The following is an 18,406-nucleotide window of genomic DNA, read 5'->3' on the forward strand; positions in this document are numbered from 1 at the left end:
CGGATAGGAAACCTAGGACGGATAGGAAACCTAGGAGGGAAGAAACGGGAAGAAGTGGAAAATATCAGAGAGAGAGACTAGCAAACAGCCTAGGGAAAAGCCGGACGAAAAAGGTGCCGGAAAAAGCTATTAAAAGCCTAGGTATAGACTCAGATATGGACTACGGGGGGAAGCTGGGAGAAATCTCTAAGGTCGAGAGCGAAAGTGAAAGCTAGAACAAACAGATTTGGATACGGACTGTGGGGAGAAGCCAGGAGAAATGAGGGAGGAATATTGTTGGAAGAAAACTTAGGGAAACATACCGGGTAGAGAAAAATGTTAGGGAAATTGAAGCCGCGGGGGGCAGGCCGAGGCGGAGACGAAAGCTACTTTGGGATTCTCAAGTTAGCCCAGGAATAAGGGGCGAAAAGGTAAAACCAGAAGCGGAAACATAAGCCAGGTTGGAATCCGTCTGATTAGCCCGGGGAGCAAAGGACGGGAAGCCAAATCGTGGGGCGGAAACGTGAGCTGGGTTGAATTCGCCAGGTTAGCCCGGGGAACTTAGATTGAATACTAGTGGCGGAGACGTGAGCTGGGGCTGTGTGACTCGCGGAGGCTGCTGTGCGCAGAGAGAGCGTGCGGGGCACAAGTACATAGGGAACGCTGGGCTAGCGCAGAGACCTCGGAGCGCACGCGCGAAGCCGGGAAGCCGCGAAGCCGCGCAGATAAGAGAAGCGGGCTGAAGCGGCTCAGAGCCGGGAAGCCGCCGAGAAGCAGCCTCGGGGCGGACGCCGGGAAGCTGCAGGGATAAGAGAAACAGACATTTAGAAGTAAAATGAGAGAAATAGGAATGCTGGTAGATAGAAGTAAAATAGGAGAAATAGGAGTGCCCGGAGATAGAGAAACAGAAAAATAAGGCCTCCCATCAACATGGCAATGAGAGAGCTTGGATTCGGTCTGCCTGATTAGGGAAGTGGTGAGCACCTGCGGGCGGCTAGCAGCTTATGCGCCGCAGGTCACCGAAGACAGGCACGAATTAACATCAATAAGTCTCCCCACAATACCTTGGATTCAGTCTGCCTGATTAGTAAGGCGGTAAGCACCAGCAGGCGGCTCGACCAGAGTATGAGCCGCAGGTCACCGAAGATAGGCACAAATCAACACCAATAGGCCTCCCCACAATATGGCAATGAGAAGGCTTGGGTTCGGTTTGCCTGATAGGGCTTGTAAGCACCTGCAGGCAGAGCAGAGCATGCGCTGTGGGGCACCGAACACAGGCACGCATCAGCGCCTAAAAACCTCCTCACAACATGGTGAAGAGAGGACCCGGATTCGGTTTGCCTGATTGATAGGACTTGTAAGAACCTGTGGCAACTCTAGCAAGCAGAGCAGAGTGTGTGCCGCGGGACACCGAAGACAGGTGCGTATCAACGCCAAAAAATAAAAAGAAAGGGGGATCTGTGGGGAGCAACTCGGACTAGACTAAGTTACTGGAATTAAGACTTATTCTATGCATCTGCTCTCCCACAATATGGCACTGGGAGAGGAGAAAACAGCTTCTACACAGCTGCCTCCAGTTCAGCCAATAAACTGTAGGACTTGCTCCTGATTGGAGGATAGCAGCGTACTCGGCGTGTGGGCAGCCGAGTTGGGATTGGCAGAGGAGGACTATAAAGGAGGAGAGAGACGGCATGCACCAGGAACATCTAAGGGGAACATCTGAAGGAACACCTGTGCAGCCCCCGAGAGAGCCGGCCGGCGGTGTGCCGCACCCCTGCGGAAGTGGGGAAAGTGGCCAGGGGGAACCGCCCTTCCACGGAGGTGGAAGGGACAGTAGCCAACCCGGGAAGAACCAGCAGCAAACCTGGGGAGGGCCGAGCAGACGAAAGAACAGCGCAGGGTCCTGTGTCGTTCCTCCACGAAGAGGGGGAGCTACATAATGGTGCCGTGACTCGGATATGAAGCCTAGGCAGGGCTTAGTGTCGTTCCTCCACGAAGACGGGGAGCGACACCTAAGAATAATTGTGTGTTAATTACAGAGTTCAACCAATAGTACTAGAACAAAACAATACTAAAATGGATAAAGTATTACCTTGTACATCAACAGTCAGGACAAGAGCTGATCAAGTCACTGTTTCTCATAGTGTCAATTTCACTTCAACAAGTTTCCCCTTTGGTGCTCAGTTAGTTGTCGCCGATCAGGGAGAGCATATGATATTTGTCCCTTTGGGACTGGCTTAATTCACTCAGCATGATGTTTTCCAAATCCCTCCATCTTGTTGCAAATGACTGGATTTCGTTGTTTTTGACTGCTGTATAGTATTCGATACAGTACATGTCCCATAATTTCTTTACCCAGTCTACTGTTGATGGGCATTTGGGTTGGTTCCAGGTCTTAGCTATTGTGAATTGAGCTGCAATAAACACTAAGGTGCAGACCACTTTTTTGTTTGTAAATTTAATTACCTTTGGGTAAATTCCAAGGAGTGGGATGGCTGGGTTGAATGGTAGGGTTATATTCAGGTTTCTGAGGAATCTCCAGATTGACTTCCATAGTGGCTTGACCAGTTTGCATTCCCACCAACAGTGGGTTAGTGTCCCTTATTCCCCACATCCTCTCCAGCATCTGTGGTTGGTAGATTTCTGAATGTGAGCCGTTCTAACCGGGGTGAGGTGAAACCTCATTGTCATTTTGATTTGCATTTCCCTAATTGCTAGTGATCTTGAACATTTTTTCATGTGTCATTTGGAACTTTGGATTTCCACTTTTGAAAAATGTCTATTGAGGTCCTTGACCCATCTCTTAAGTGGGTTGTTTGTTTTGATGTTGTGGAGTTTCTTGATTTCTTTGTGGATTCTAATTATCAACCCTTTATCTGTTGCACAGTTTGCAAATATTTTTCCCATTCTGTCTGTTGCCTCTTCACTTTTCTGTTTCTTTTGAAGTACAGAAACTTCTCAATTTGACACAATCCCAAATGTTAATTTTGGTTTTGACTGCCTGTGCTTCTGGGGTATTATCCAAGAAATCTTTGCCGTACCTATATCTTGCAGGGTTTTTCCAATGCTCTCTAGTAATTTGATGGTGTAGGGTCGTAGATTTAAGTCTTTACTCCATGTTGAGTGAATTTTTGTGTAAGGTGAAAGGTAGGGGTCTTGCTTCATGATTCTGCATGTGGAAATCCAGTTTTCCCAGCACCATTTATTGAATAGACTGTCCTTACTCCAGGGATTGGTTTTGCATCCTTGATCAAATATGAGTTGGCTGTAGATGTTTGGATTGATTTCTGGTGTTTCTATTCTGTTCCATTTGTCTATCCATCTGTTTCTGTACCAGTACCATGCTGTTTTGATAACAACTGTCCTGTAGTATGTCCTGAATTCGGGTATTGTGATGCCTCCAGCTTTGTTTTTGTTGTACAAGATTGCTTTAGCTATTCGAGGTCTCCTGTGTCTCCATATGAATTTCAGAAGAAGGTATTCGGTATCTTGATTGGTATCGCATTGAATCTGTAAATTGCTTTTGGGAGAATGGACATTTTGATGATATTGATTCTTCCAATCCATGACCATGGAAGATTTTTTCCATTTTTGGTATCCTATTCTATTTCTTTCTTTAAGGTTTTGTAATTTTCATCGTAGAGATCCTTAACGTCCTTGGTTAAGTTTATTCCAAGGTATTTGATTGTTTTTGTAGCTATTGTGAATGGGATTAGAGATGTGCAATTCAGGACATGCTGAAGCTGACTTACCTCAAATGGTAGAGTTAGAAACATGCCAGGGGATTCCAATTCAATCCCATCAGCGTGGCATGTACCAATGCCATCTTACTAGTCCTGGTGATTTATTTCTGTTCACAATTGATCATGATGATAGGACTAAGAGCCAATGGGATCACATAAACAAGACTAGTGTCTGCAAATACTAGCTGATAGATTAAAAAAGGGAGAGAATGAGCCAACATGGGAAGTGAGATACACAGCAGACCCATAGAATGGCAGATGTCCTCAACAGCACTCTGGCCTCAGAATCAGCCCTTAAGGCATGTGGATCCGGCTGAAAAGCCCATGAGAGTATTTCAGGCATGGAAAGCCAAGACACTCTGGGGAAAAAAAAATAAATGAAAGATCTCCTTGAGTGAGATCCCAGTGGAAAGAACGGGTCATCAAAGAAGGAGGTACCTTTCTCTGAAGGGAGGAGAGAACTTCCACTTTCACCATGGCCTTGTCTAAATATGATCAGAGTTGGTGAACTCAAAAGGCTTCCATAGCCTTGGCGACTCATGACAAGAGCCTAGGCTGATTACTGATGCTATAAACAAGAGTGTCAATTTGTTAAGTCAACAACAGGAGTCACTGTGCACTTACTCCTCATGTAGGATCTCTGTCCTTAATGTGCTATACAGTGTGATTTAATGCTATAACTAGTACTCAAACAGTATTTTTCACTTTGTGTTTCTATGTGGGTGCAAACTGTTGAAATCTTTACTTAATGTATGCTAAACTGATCTTCTGTATAAAGAGAATTGAAAATGAATCTTGATGTGAATGGAAAGGGGGAGGGAGAGGGAAAGGGAGAGTTGTGGGTGGGAGGGAAGTTATGGGGAGGGAGAAGCCATTGTAATCCGTAAGCTGTACTTTGGAAATTTATATTCATTAAATAAAAGTTAAAAAAAAAAGATTTAAGCATGAGCATCTCAAGTGACATCTCTACCACTGCACCAAATGACTGTGCTTTCTTATATATGTTCCCACATTATATATTTCATATTTTAAATTTGATTGGTATTTTTATATATTTTTCTTTTTAGCTTAGAAAAACACAGAATTTATTAGAAATTCCAATTTTGATGCATGAATCTGTCATTTCTAACATTGAAACATTTTTTAGTTGCTTTGATTGATTCACGTACATTCTATTTTGGGCTTTATTTTCCTATTTCTTTGAGTGCTTGGTAATTTTTGTTTAGTGTCAGAGATTATGTTTCTTGACTTAGTCATTGTTGGACATTTCTGTATTTTTATTAAATACTTGATCTTTCCTCAATGGTGAAATGAATGTCCTGGGAAGAATTTGATACATTTTTTTAATCTTGATTTAAATTTTTATTTATTTGTACACAAGCAATATTCTAATTATTATTTATTAAGCAAGATCTTCATGACCACCTTACTTATGGTCTCATGGTTTCTGTTAGCTTCTATTCTGTTTGATGGCAATAGGCACAACATGTGGCTGTGTGTAGGAAAGATAATGTATTTTCTGATATTCTTTTGTGCTTATTTCTGTGCTGCAAATATTTTCCTCATATGTTGGTGCATCTAATCATTCAATATCTGTAGCAGATCTAGTCCATACTATTGCTAGTCCATAAGTGGGGAAAATCCTTGACATTCCTGGAAAGTCTTCCCAGTTCCCTAAATTAAGAAATTCCACTAGGCTCTTACTATGTTCACAGTGGTGTCCCTGCAACCCTTTTACATGCAGTGATCTGGAACAGTTGTAAATATATGAATCAAGTTTCTTCAGAGGTAGGGAGAGATAATGAGAGATATTTTAAGGAACTGGCTTACAGAATTGTGGTTTTCTGGTACATCTGAACTCCATAACATAGGATAGCAGGCCAGGAACATAGTTTCAGTTTTATATATACATATATATATATATATATATATATTCATCTACCTGAAAGGAACAGGGGCACTGTAGTATAGGGGTAAAATCAGTGTCCCTGACGCCATCATTGCATATGGGCACTGGTTTGTATCCTGGTGGTACCACTTCTCATCCAGCTCCCTGCTAACGGAATGCAAAAAATACTGGATGATGGCCCAAGCACTTGGGTTCCTGCTATTCACATGGAGGACCTGGGTGAAGCCTCTGTCTCAGGGTTTTTACCTGGTTCAGATTTGGACATTGCAGCCAATTAGGGAATGAACTAGCAGGTGGAATACAATTCTCTTTCTGCCTCTCCCACTCTGACATTCAAATAAGCACATCTTAAAAAAAAAAAAAGATAAAAAGCAGAGAGAGGGAGAGAGAGAGAGAGAGAGAGAGAAAGAGAGAGCTCTTCTACTCTTTCATCTGCTGGTTTATTTCCCAAATACCCACAACAGCCAGAGTTAGGCCAGATCAAAACCAGGAGCCCAGAATTCCATGCAGGGCTTCCTTGTAGGTAGCAGTGGTCTAACCATGACAGCTATCATCCATTACCTCCTAACATTCATTACAGGAAGCTATACTGGAGGCAGGGACTTAAACTGGCATTCCAATATGGGATGGGATCATCTGAAGTAGCTGAAAATTGACCATCACTGTCAAGTTTGTTTGGTTTGTTTCTCCTCTTTCAGGGATTACTGTCTTTTGGGGACTAATGCCAAATGTCCTGAGAGTCATTTTTCTAATTTCTTTATGAGGAAGATATATCTATTCAAACATAAACTGTCTGGATGAGAAGCAGAGACTTTGAGTAAATGTTGATGTGTCTTACCCACCCAGACTCCTATTTTACAAATCATAAAATCAATAAACTGAATTAAAAAATTTACGTGTTATTTTAGAAAGAAAAAAATCTAAGAATTTTGTTATTAGGTTATCAGGTCACAACTTTATTTCCAGAGTACTTTAAATAAAAAATGCTATATTGGACAATAGATAGAAATTTTATGTTATGTGTAAATTCATTACAAGGTAATTGTAATGATGAAATAAACACAAAATCAATATAATTTCTTGGCTGTCAACATGCCATTTTTTATCTCTATATAAATTTTTTCTTTTATTAGAAAAAACCTGAAGTAAGCTCTTATAAAATTAACCATATCAAGAGAATCGTGTACCAAATTTACAAGTATATTTCTTGGTTAGCTTGGACCCTCCTAAGCCTACCCTCTATTAGAAATGTATAATTTAAAAGTCATAACTATAAGAGAATCAGACAAACTCTCAGTAAAGCTAAAATTATCCAGATCCTAGTTTGAGAAAAAAAAGGAGTGAATAGATTATGGTACTTCAAAACAAAATCACTGATCCAAATATAGAATTGTGATGAATGTAATGTCTCGTTCTTTAAGTAAATCTCTATCAGCTATATAGCTTTGTTTTATTTTTCAACAAAGTTATTGCTTGAGGGTTAATGGATCTCCCAAAGAAAACTATATTTTGTTTTTTATTGTGAAAACGTAGTATGGTATAGTACGCCATAATGGTTTTCTTTGTGAAATCAGATTGTCTTTCAATGCTTTAGTTTTGAAGATAAGAACACAGCTGTAAAACAATATGTAAATAAAACAAATTGAGGGCCAGCGCCATGGCTCACTTGGTTAATCCTCCACCTGTAGCTCCGGCATCCCATATGGGCACTGGTTCTAGTCAAGGTTGCTCCTCTTCCAGTCCAGCTCTCTGCTGTGGCCCGGGAAAGCAGTGGAGGATGGCCCAAGTGCTTGGGCCCCTGTACCCACATGGGAGACCAGGAAGGGGCACCTGGCTCCTTGCTTCAGATCGGCACAGCGCCGGCCGTAGCGGCCATTTGGGGTGTGAACCAACGGAAAGAAGATCTTTCTCGGCCAGCGCCGCGGCTCACTAGGCTAATCCTCCGCCTAGCGGCGCCGGCACACCGGGTTCTAGTCCCGGTCGGGGCGCCGGATTCTGTCCCGGTTGCCCCTCTTCCAGGCCAGCTCTCTGCTGTGGCCAGGGAGTGCAGTGGAGGATGGCCCAGGTGCTTGGGCCCTGCACCCCATGGGAGACCAGGAAAAAGCACCTGGCTCCTGGCTCCTGCCACCGGATCGGCGCAGTGCGCCGGCCGCAGCGGGCCGGACGCAGCGGCCATTGGAGGGTGAACCAATGGCAAAGGAAGACCTTTCTCTCTGTCTCTCTCTCTCACTGTCCACTCTGCCTGTCAAAAAAAAAAAAAAAATAGAAAAAAAAAAAGATCTTTCTCTCTGTCTCTCTCTCTCACTGTCTATAACTCTACCTGTCAAATAAAAAAAAATGCAAATTGATTTTAGTATGCAATTACAAATGTAATGGCTAATTGAATAATAAAGTACAAGTTAAGGTAGAAGATAAAAATATATAGTAACGCTTACACTGATTTTTGTATTATCTTTGTAGTTTTTCACGATAATTTTATATGTGAGATTCCATTTTTTTTGTGCATTACTACACATTTGGAGACCTGAATGGTTCCCTAAAATTTCAGGAAAATAAGCTGTATTTGGTATAGAACTGACTTAAATTGAATTACCAATGTCTGTCATGATTATTAGAAGGATCAGTCCATGTGTTTCCATCATTACTACCACCTTCATCAAGCAGAGGAGATTGTCACTTGAAGTAATGACAGAAAGAGAAAACTAAGATGTTCCAGCAAAAGGAATATTCTTTTGGGGAGAAGAGAGTGAGATGTCATAATATGTATCCTCCAATTTAGTCATTATGAAACTTGGTCATGTAATTGTTTTTTTTTTTTTTTCAATTGTAAAAACTAAAATTTGAAAGCAGATTACGTGACTCTGTAATCTATGCTTCCGTTGCTCCACATAATAGTCAATTTGATGAATTTTTCTGTACTGCCAGTGATTGTGGACTACTAATTACCTGACACAGGGTAATTATTCTATTCTGAATCTCAGTATTTATTCCAGGGTTTGGGCATGGAATACGATTAATGAATGGTTATAATATAACATTGCTTTAATTCCATCTTGACTTTGATATTTACTTTGCATTTTAAAGGATGCTTTCAAAATGTCACATATGAATAATAATAATAACATTAGTAGCAATAATAATGACAAATAATTAAGACTTGAATATATTTTATCTGAATAAAAAGCTAATTAGTTATCATATTGTTTTGAAGTACTTTCTCTTCAGAGCAGTGTCAAACTTATTCATCTCAGAATAATTTCTTTGTTCTTTGGTTCTTTGTTACATTCTTGAGCTTCCTATCTTAATTATCCATATTTAATTATCCATACTGGCATTTTATAACTTGTTAATTTTGTTATCGATACTATATTTTTCTTCTCAGTTTCATACTTTCCTATATTTAGTATTTATGTGAATAATATGCATGATTTGAATTCTCATGTTTTAAAATTCATACATTACTTCACTTATTTCGTATATATTCTCATTAATTTATGAAAGTATTCATTCAATTATTACTCATCAAAAAAAGGAAATGAATAACTACTAAATAGGAATGGGATGATAAATATTCCTGAACTGTTTAGGGCAAGAATGGACATGTCTTGTGCCTAGTGTGATTAGAGAACAAAGTGATGGTTGATTAGAGATATGGGGGCTCACTCTGACTGACACGAGGTGAGTGCAACAAAAACATCCTGTTTGTAGTCAAAGCCAGTAATGGTCTAGAGTCTACAATTTAGGTCTAAGGAGAAATGGGGTTTACCAAAAGAGAAGACTCACGACTGTTTTCAGATGTTCTCCATGACTCCTAAAACTATCATATTTTTTTGCTTCTAATTATTTGGCAAATAATAAATCAGAACCATTCATATGTCAGTTTTTTATTACAAATCTATTGTTTATTGATTGACATAATAAGTGTACTTGTGGAATATCATGTAATATTCTTAAACATGTCCTCATTCAATGATGTTCAGATTAAAGTAAGTACAGCTATGTTATCATACATTTATCATTTCTTGTGGTGAAAAAATTCAAAATTCTTTCTTTAAGCTTTTTATGAATTGTAAACAATAGTGAAGTGCATTGTCATTATTTATAGTCACTTTGCGGTACAATAGAACATCAGAATTTATTTTTCTTTTCTTTTTTTTTTTTTTTTTTTTTTTGACAGGCAGGAGTGGATAGTGAGAGAGAGAGACAGAGAGAAAGGTCTTCCTTTTGCCGTTGGTTCACCCTCCAATGGCCACCGCAGCCGGTGTGCTGCAACCAGCGCACCGCGCCGATCCGATGGCAGGAGCCAGGTACTTATCCTGGTCTCCCATGGGGTGCAGGGCCCAAGCACTTGGGCCATCCTCCACTGCACTCCCTGGCCACAGCAGAGAGCTGGCCTGGAAGAGGGGCAACCGGGACAGAATCCGGTGCCCCGACCGGGACTAGAACCCGGTGTGCCGGCGCCTCAAGGCGGAGGATTATCCTAGTGAGCCGCGGCGCCGGCTATTTTTCTTTTCTAACTGTAACTTAAAGTCACTGACTGACTTTTCTCCATTTCTGTTTCCCCTTTAGTTTCCCTTCCCTATGGTAACCACCATAACACTCTTAAAATTTATGAGATTAACTGTTTTTTTTTTTAAAGATTTATTTTATTTATTTGAAATGTAGAGTTACAGAGAGAGGTAGAGCCGGGGAGGGGGATCTTCCATTCCGCTGGTTCATTCTCAAAATGATTCCAATGGTCATAGCTGAGCTGATCTGAAACCACGATCCAGGAGCTTCTTCTAAGTCTTGAACACGGGTACAGGGGCCCAAGAAGTTGGACAATCGTCAACGTTTTCCTAGGCCATAGCAGAGGGCTGGATCGGAAGTGGAGCAACCAGGACTTGAACCAGTGGCCATAATGGGTGTCAGTGCTGTAGGCTGGGGCTTTACCTGCTACGCCATAGCACCAGCCCCAAGATTAACTCTTTTAAACTCTACATGTGAGTAAGCTCATGTGCTTTTTATATTTCTGTGGTTGGCTTACTTAACATTTATGTTGTTGCAAATGGCAGAATTGCATTCTTTGTTATGAATAAGCAGTATTCTATTGTGTAGTTCTGTATCACAAATGTCTATTTTGATAATATTTTGCTAAAAGCATCACATAAGATATCAAGAATATAAAGATATAACTAACCTCAACTATTTTGCAATGTACAGTGGAGACAAATAGCATAAATGAGAAGTCTCATCTCAGAGAACAACCACTACATATATTCAAGATCAATAAATTGTGTAGTCAAAAAATAGTGTTCTGTCTCTTTCTACCTATCCTTACCTTTCAAATAAAATTATTTTAGTAGCCCGTGCATATCAGGGACTAATGTGTGCTTGTAATTGTTACCTAGAATGTTTTCCCAATACCTGACAGTCATTTGTTCTTAGTATACAAGGTGAACAGCTGTAATTCAAGTATGTTAATTTTATTTTAACAGAGTCTTATCTCATTTGGAGAGGAAATCAAAACAAACAATAATGAAGAAATTTTTAAATCATTATCAAAATTCACTATATGAGTAACATTATTGAAGCTTTAAGTAAACTCATGACAAGACACCACAAATACAATTTCAGTTCAGAGTAACTACAGGTGTTTGATTGTTACAAGTCAAACCAAATATCCATAGACATGAAGAACCTGAGATATCTAGAATCTTTTCAGAACTATACATAATAACTGAAAATTATATTTTCACTAACAGTATTTCTATTACAAATGCACAATAATGAAGAAAAAGAAAATCCGTTGTTAGTGCTCTAAAAAGAGTGAAATTGTGGAGAATAATTTGCCACATCTATAATAATGAAAATAATAAAAAGAACATAATGATCTCCTAACTTCATTTTCTTTATTAGAAATCAACAGAGCTGAGATTCTACCTGTAATAGTTTAATCAAAAGATGAAAAATTATCATTTCCTCTTTGAAATGTTTGTTTATATTAAATCATGATCTATAAATTTGAATGACATTTAACAATCACAAATAATTATACAGTAGTTCTCAACATATTTATTCCCATTTAATTATAGAGTGCATATTTCTGAAAGAACTGAATCTTAATTTGAAGTTGTAGTGGGAGATAAATATACTGGGGGACTTTAACACTACACTTTCTCCAATGGACAGATCAACTGGATGACAAGAGTAAAAAAAGAAAGAGCAGAGCCATTGTACAATATGGATGAAATGGATTTCTTTGGTATCTACAGAACATTTTAGCCCACAGTTGCAGAAAACACATTGTTTTCATTAGTGCATGAAAGTTTCTGTAGGAACAATCATGTGCTAGGTCATTAGGAGAGTTTCAACAGAGTCAATACAAATGAAGTCAGACACTGTGTCTTTTCTGATCACAATGGAGTGAAGCTGGAAATTCAAGAAAATATGCAAAAATGTATATTGAACAAAATGCTGCTGAATTAACAGTGTGTCATAAAGAAAATCAAAAGGGAAATAAAAATCCCTAAGAATGAGCCGGCGCCGTGGATCAATAGGCTAATCCTCCACCTTGCGGCGCCAGCACACCGGGTTCTAGTCCCGGTTGGGGCGCCGGATTCTGTCCTGGTTGCCCCTCTTCCAGGCCAGCTCTCTGCTATGGCCAGGGAGTGCAGTGGAGGATGGCCCAGGTGCTTGGGCCCTGCACCCCATGGGAGACCAGGAAAAGCACCTGGATCCTGGCTCCTGCCATCGGATCAGCGCGGTGCGCCGGCTGCAGTGGCGGCCATTGGAGGGTGAACCAACGGCAAAGGAAGACCTTTCTCTCTCTGTCTCTCTCTCTCACTGTCCACTCTGCCTGTCAAAAAAAAAAATCCCTAAGAATGAATGATGACAACATGATATACCAAAATTTATGGGATACAGAAAAAACAGTGTTAAGCAGATAGCTTTAGAGCCAACATCAAGAAATTGGAAAGTCATCAAATAAATGATCAAGCAATGCATCATAATGATCTATAAAAACAAGAGTCAATCAAACCCAAAATTAGTAGTAAGAAAGAAATAATAAGAAATAGAGGAGAAAGAAACAAAATTGAAACTGAACAATGATACAAAAGATTAAGAGCTTTTTTATTCTGAAAAAAATAAACAAAATAGATACACTCTTGGCTCAACTAAACAAAATAGGAAAGGTTGGAAGACCCAAATCAGTGAAATGGAGTGCTGGTTTCTTGAAAAAAAAAATAAGCAAAATTTATACAATTGGTCCAACTAACTAAAAAAAGGAGAAACTGAAATTAATAAAATGGAAAATGAAAAACAAGATGTTACAATGGATATTATAGCAATAAAAAGAATCATAAATTACTACAAACAGCTATATGTCAAAATGTTGGAAAATCCAGAAGAAACAGATAGGTTTCTGCACACATATAATCTACCAAAATTAACTCATGAAGTCATAGAAAACCCAAATAGACCAATAACAAGACGGGGATTGAATCAGTAATAAACACCTTCCCAAAAAAGAAAAGACCAGGACCAGATGGCTTCATTGCTGAATTCTACCAAACCTTTAATTAAGAAGTAATCCAGGCCCAGCACTTTGGCACAGATGGCTAAGCCTTCACCTCAAGTGCTGGCATCTCTTAAGGGGACCAGTAGGAGTTGTGGCTGCTCTGCTCTTAATCCAGCTTCCTGCTAATATGATTGGAAAACCAATGGAAAATGGCTCAAGTACTTGGTCACCTGCAGCCAAGGGAGAGACCCAGATGAAATTTTGGCTTCTGGATTCAGCCTGGCCCAGCCCCCCTGGTTGTTGCGGCCATGTGGTGAGTGAACCAGCAGCTGTGAAAATCTCTTTCATCACACTCCCTCTCTTTCTCTGTGTCTCTCTCTGTCTCTCTCTCTCTTCCCTTCTCTCTCTGTATCTCTGTCTTTCAAATAAATAAATAAATAAACTAATTCCAATTTCCTCAAACCATTCAAAATAGTTGAAAGGGAAGAAATCCTCCCAAACTCCTTCTATGGGGCTAGAATCATTTTAGTTCCAAAATCAGAAAGAATTTACAACAAAGAAACAGAACTATAGACCAATATCCATGATGAACCTAGATGCAAAAATCCTCAACAAAATACTAGCTAGTCAAATCCAATAACACATCAGAGAGACCATTGACCTTGATAAAGTAGGATTCATCCCCATATGCAAATAAGATTCAAAATATGCAAATCATTAAATGTGATATATTATTTTATTTTATTTTTTTGCCGTGAGCTTCTCGAGGAGTCTGGCTAGCAGACTCAACCCAGGGCCCGCGACGACAGTTTCTCGGGTGAGAAAAGAACGAATGACGCTTATCGGTCTTCAGTAGACTTTTTATTAGAGAAAGTAGACGTGACAGAGGTAGAGAGCAAGGAGGAAAGGAGAGGAGAGAGAGAGAGAGAGCTTCCTCGTTACACCCGTGGCTTATATACAAAATGTGACCAATCAGAAGCAAGCTAGAGTCCATGCATCAGGCACACCAATCCGGTCTCTGTTCACGTGAAGGGCATGCATCCTTCAGCTAATCAGGTGAGGTGTCATGCAGCAGGCAGGCAGGCAGACTTACTGCGGGGGTCCTGGCGCCATCTTGTTGTTTACCGCGACCTCGATCCCTCCGACTCCGGAGAGCCCTGCCCGTAGGAAAGCCCCCAGTCAAAACTGAAACTAAAAACCTCCACCTAGCAATGCCGCTGCGTACTATTCCCCAACATTTTTTGGTATATTATTTTAAACAAATTGAAAAATAAAAATCACATGACTATCTCAAAAGAGTCAGAGAAATATTTGATAAAATGCAATATCATTTTATGATAAAAATTTGAAGAAAGGGGCTGGTGCTATAGCGCAGTAGGTTAATGCCCTGACCTGAAGCGCCAGCATCCCATATGGGCGCGGGTTCGAGTCCCGGCTGCTCTACTTCCGATCCAGCTCTCTGCTATGGCCTGGGAAAGCAGTAAAAGATGCTCCAAGTCCTTGGGCTCCTGCACCTATGTGGGAGACCCAGAGGAAGCTCCTGGCTCCTGGCTTCGGATCGGCGCAGCTCCAGCCATTGCAGCCAATTGGGGAGTGAACCATCAGATGGGAGACCTCTCTCTCTCTCTCTCTCTCTGCCTCTCCTCTCTCTGTGTAACTCTGACTTTCAAATAAATAAATAAATCTTTAAAATAAAAATTTGAAGCAAATTGTATATGAAAGAAGCATATCTCAACACAACTATTGCAATATATGACAAACCCACAGTCAGCTTTATATTGAATTGGGGAAAAGCTGGAAGCATTTCCACTAAGTTCCGAAACCAGATAAGGATGCCCTCTCTCACCAATACTATTCAATATAGTTCTCAAACTTTTAGCTAGACAGATTTCAAAAGAAAAAGAAATTAAAGGGATACAACTTGGAAAGGAAGAAGTCAAATTATCCCTGTTTGCAGAAGAGATGATCCTATACATAGAGGAACCAAAAGACTTCACTAAGAGATTATAGGAACTCATAAGAGAGTTTGGCAATGTTTCAGGTTTATAATCAACATACAAAAACCAATAGTCTTTATATACACAAATAATGCCATGGCTGAGAAAAAACCTGTGATACCAGTGCCATTCACAGTAGATACAAAAATTTAAATATTCAGGATAAATTTTACCAAGGATTTGAAACATATCTACAATCATGATTATGAGACATTAAGGAAATAAATAGAAGACATAAAAAATGGAAAAATCATGTTCATAGATTGGAAAAAATAATATTAAAATGTGCATAATATTCAAAACAGTTTGCAGATTCAATGCAATTCTAATCAAAATACCAAAAATGTTCTTCTCAGATCTGGCAAAAAGGATACTAAAATTTATATGGAATCACAAGAGATTCCAAATAGCTAAAGCAATCCTACAATAAAAATAAAGCTGGAAATATTACAATACCAGATTTTGGGTCATGTTACTCAGCAGATATAAGCAAAATAGCTTGGTGCAGGCACAAGAATAGACATCAACCAGTGGAACAGAATAGAGAACCTGGAAATAAATGCACACATCTACAACCAACTAATAACTGACAAGCTAAAATCAATCCCTGGAAAAAGGATAGTCTCTTCAACACTTCTGTATGCAGAAGTATGAAACAAGACCCTACCTTACATCCTACATAAAAATCAACTCACAATGAATCAGGGATCTTAATCTAAGACCTGAGAACATCATATTACTAGAGGAAAACATAAGGGAAACATTGCAAGAAAATGGCATAGGAAAAGTTTTCTGGGTAAGACCCCAGAAGCACAAGCAAAAACAGACAAATGGGATTATATCAAGCTAAGACACTTCTGCACAGCAAAGGACACAAAGTAAAGAGGCAACTGACAGAAATGTAGATAAATAGCATAAGCAATGTTTCAAGATTCAGATACAATCAATAATAATAGCTATGTTGTTATATTTATTCTTCTGTTTGCTATCAAATAAAAATCTATATTTTCTACAGATTTCTTTTTGTTTTTATTACTAGAAGTAAAGTTCAATGACATAGATAAATTTGGCTAAAGGCATAATAGCATAAGATGCTTGCAAATGTATTAGAAAAGACTGACTTTCTTAATCAGAGCCAATTCAAATGTATCCCTAAGTAAAAAAGTCTGTCATTCTCCTTTGCAAGAGCTATCTCACCACATATTTTCTGTTCTGCAGTACCATTCAGCAAGTGTTTTAGGTTATGGCATAGCAGACATCAACTTCTGGAGTCTCCTCTGTTACCTGTACTCTCAGTTATATTTGTACATTTTATATCACATGTTCCTTTCCATCAGAATTCAAGCAATGATTTTTTAACTCAACACTTAAAAACAGAAACAAATGAGCAAACAATGGTATATCGATTCACAAAAGTATATCTTCATCTATTGTTTTCTCTGAACTTTATAGCCAAAGTTCTAATATTTTCTGTACAGTTATAAGAATATAATATACTTCCCTTCCTCATGTCCTCCTCTTCTTTTCTTTCTTTCTTTCTTTCTTTCTTTCTTTCTTTCTTTCTTTCTTTCTTTCTTTCTTTCTTTCTTTCTTTCTTTCTTCCTTCCTTCCTTCCTTCCTTCCTTCCTTCCTTCCTTCCTTCCTCCTTTCCTTTCCTTTCCTTTCCTTTCCTTTCCTTTCCTTTCCTTTCCTTTCCTTCCTTCCTTTCTTTCTTCCTTCCTCCCTCCCTCCCTTCCTCCCTCCCTTCCTTCCTTCCTTCCTTCCTTCCGTTCTTTCCTTCTTAACTCTGAGTTAACATATTTTAAATTTTTATTATATTCACTAAAGATTTTAGCAATAATAACATCATGCTTCAGTGTGTGTAAAGGATAATAAAATGAATGCATACTTTTCACTCATATACAGCTAATTTTACAATAATCACAGAGCATCAAAAACTATAGTAGTATATCATCCTTAATCTTTGATTTGAAAAAGGTATAAAATAAAGTTTCACAAAACTCTAAAGCAAATTTGACAAAGCTATATTTGCAGCAAAACTGATACACACAGTATTCTTTCTTTTTTATATATTAGATTTTAGCTCCCACATATAAAGGATAATATGTGATTTTTGTCTTTCTATGCTGGGATTATTTAACTCAACATGATGATCTCCAGTTTCTTTCAGTTTGATGTAACTGGTAGAATTTCATTCTTATATATAGCATAATAGTATCCTCTTACTTACACACACATACACACACACAAAAACCCCACCACCACATTTTCTTTATCCATTCATATAATGATGAACACCATGGTTTGTTCCATACTCTAGCTATTGTGAACAGTGCTGCTATCAACATGGTAGTGCAGATAGTGTTCCTGTATTTTGGGTTTTTACCCAGGAAAGGAATTGTGGAATCATGTAGAAAGTCTATTTCTATTTTTTTTATAAGAAATCTCCATACTGTTTTACACAGTACACTAATTTACATGCCCACCATCAGTTTATGAGAGCTTCCCTTTCTCCACTTCCTCACTGACATTTGTTGCTTTCCATCTTTCAGCTAATATCTGTTTTGACAAGGTTAAAGTGCTATGTCATTGAGGTTTTGATTTGCATTTCCCTGATGGATAGTGATATTGAGCATTTTTTCATATACCTGCAGACCATTTGCATTGCTTCTTTTGAGAACGGTTTATTGAGGTTCTTGGCTCATTTCATGACTGGATTTTTTGTTGTTGCTTGGTTTTCTAGTGGCTGAGACATTCTAGATGTTAATCCTCATCCAGTGGCTTGCGAGTACTGTTTTCTCATTCTGTTTGATGTTTCGACACCACATTGATCATCTGTGCTCTCAGAAGCTTCTGCGTTTGATACAATGCCACGTTTCTAGTTTTACATTTGTATCGCTTCTCAGCCTTTTGGCTAAGATCAAGTGTAGTATCTAGTTTTACATTTGTTTCCTGAGCATTTTGCGTCTTATCCAAGAAGTCACTATCTTGAAATATTTCCTCTGCGTTGTCTGTTATTAAACTCAGGTCGCTGTTGCATATTGAGTTGAATTTTGTGTATGGTGAAAGGTAGGGATCGAATTTCATTCTTATATATATGAATGAAATATATACATATATATGCATTTGAAAAATATATACAAAACATATATATTGTATTTACATATATAATATATACAGGTTTACCAGGACCACTTATTTAAAAGATTATCTATTCTCCAATGTATGATACGGGCACATTTCTGTCAAACACCAATTGGCTGTATATACGTAGATT

At 38.9% G+C, this 18,406-nt stretch overlaps 1 pseudogene; it reads left to right on the plus strand.

The window, feature by feature from the left end:
• The first annotated feature begins 18,023 nt into the window (after nt 1–18,023).
• On the plus strand, nt 18,024–18,185 carry LOC127490370 (U2 spliceosomal RNA; annotated as a pseudogene).
• Nucleotides 18,186–18,406: the final 221 nt, after the last annotated feature.

The sequence above is a fragment of the Oryctolagus cuniculus genome, chromosome 2 (genome assembly GCF_051225735.1).
Source record: "Oryctolagus cuniculus isolate XC-2025 breed Fujian yellow rabbit chromosome 2, ASM5122573v1, whole genome shotgun sequence".
Taxonomy (NCBI): Eukaryota; Metazoa; Chordata; class Mammalia; order Lagomorpha; family Leporidae; genus Oryctolagus; species Oryctolagus cuniculus.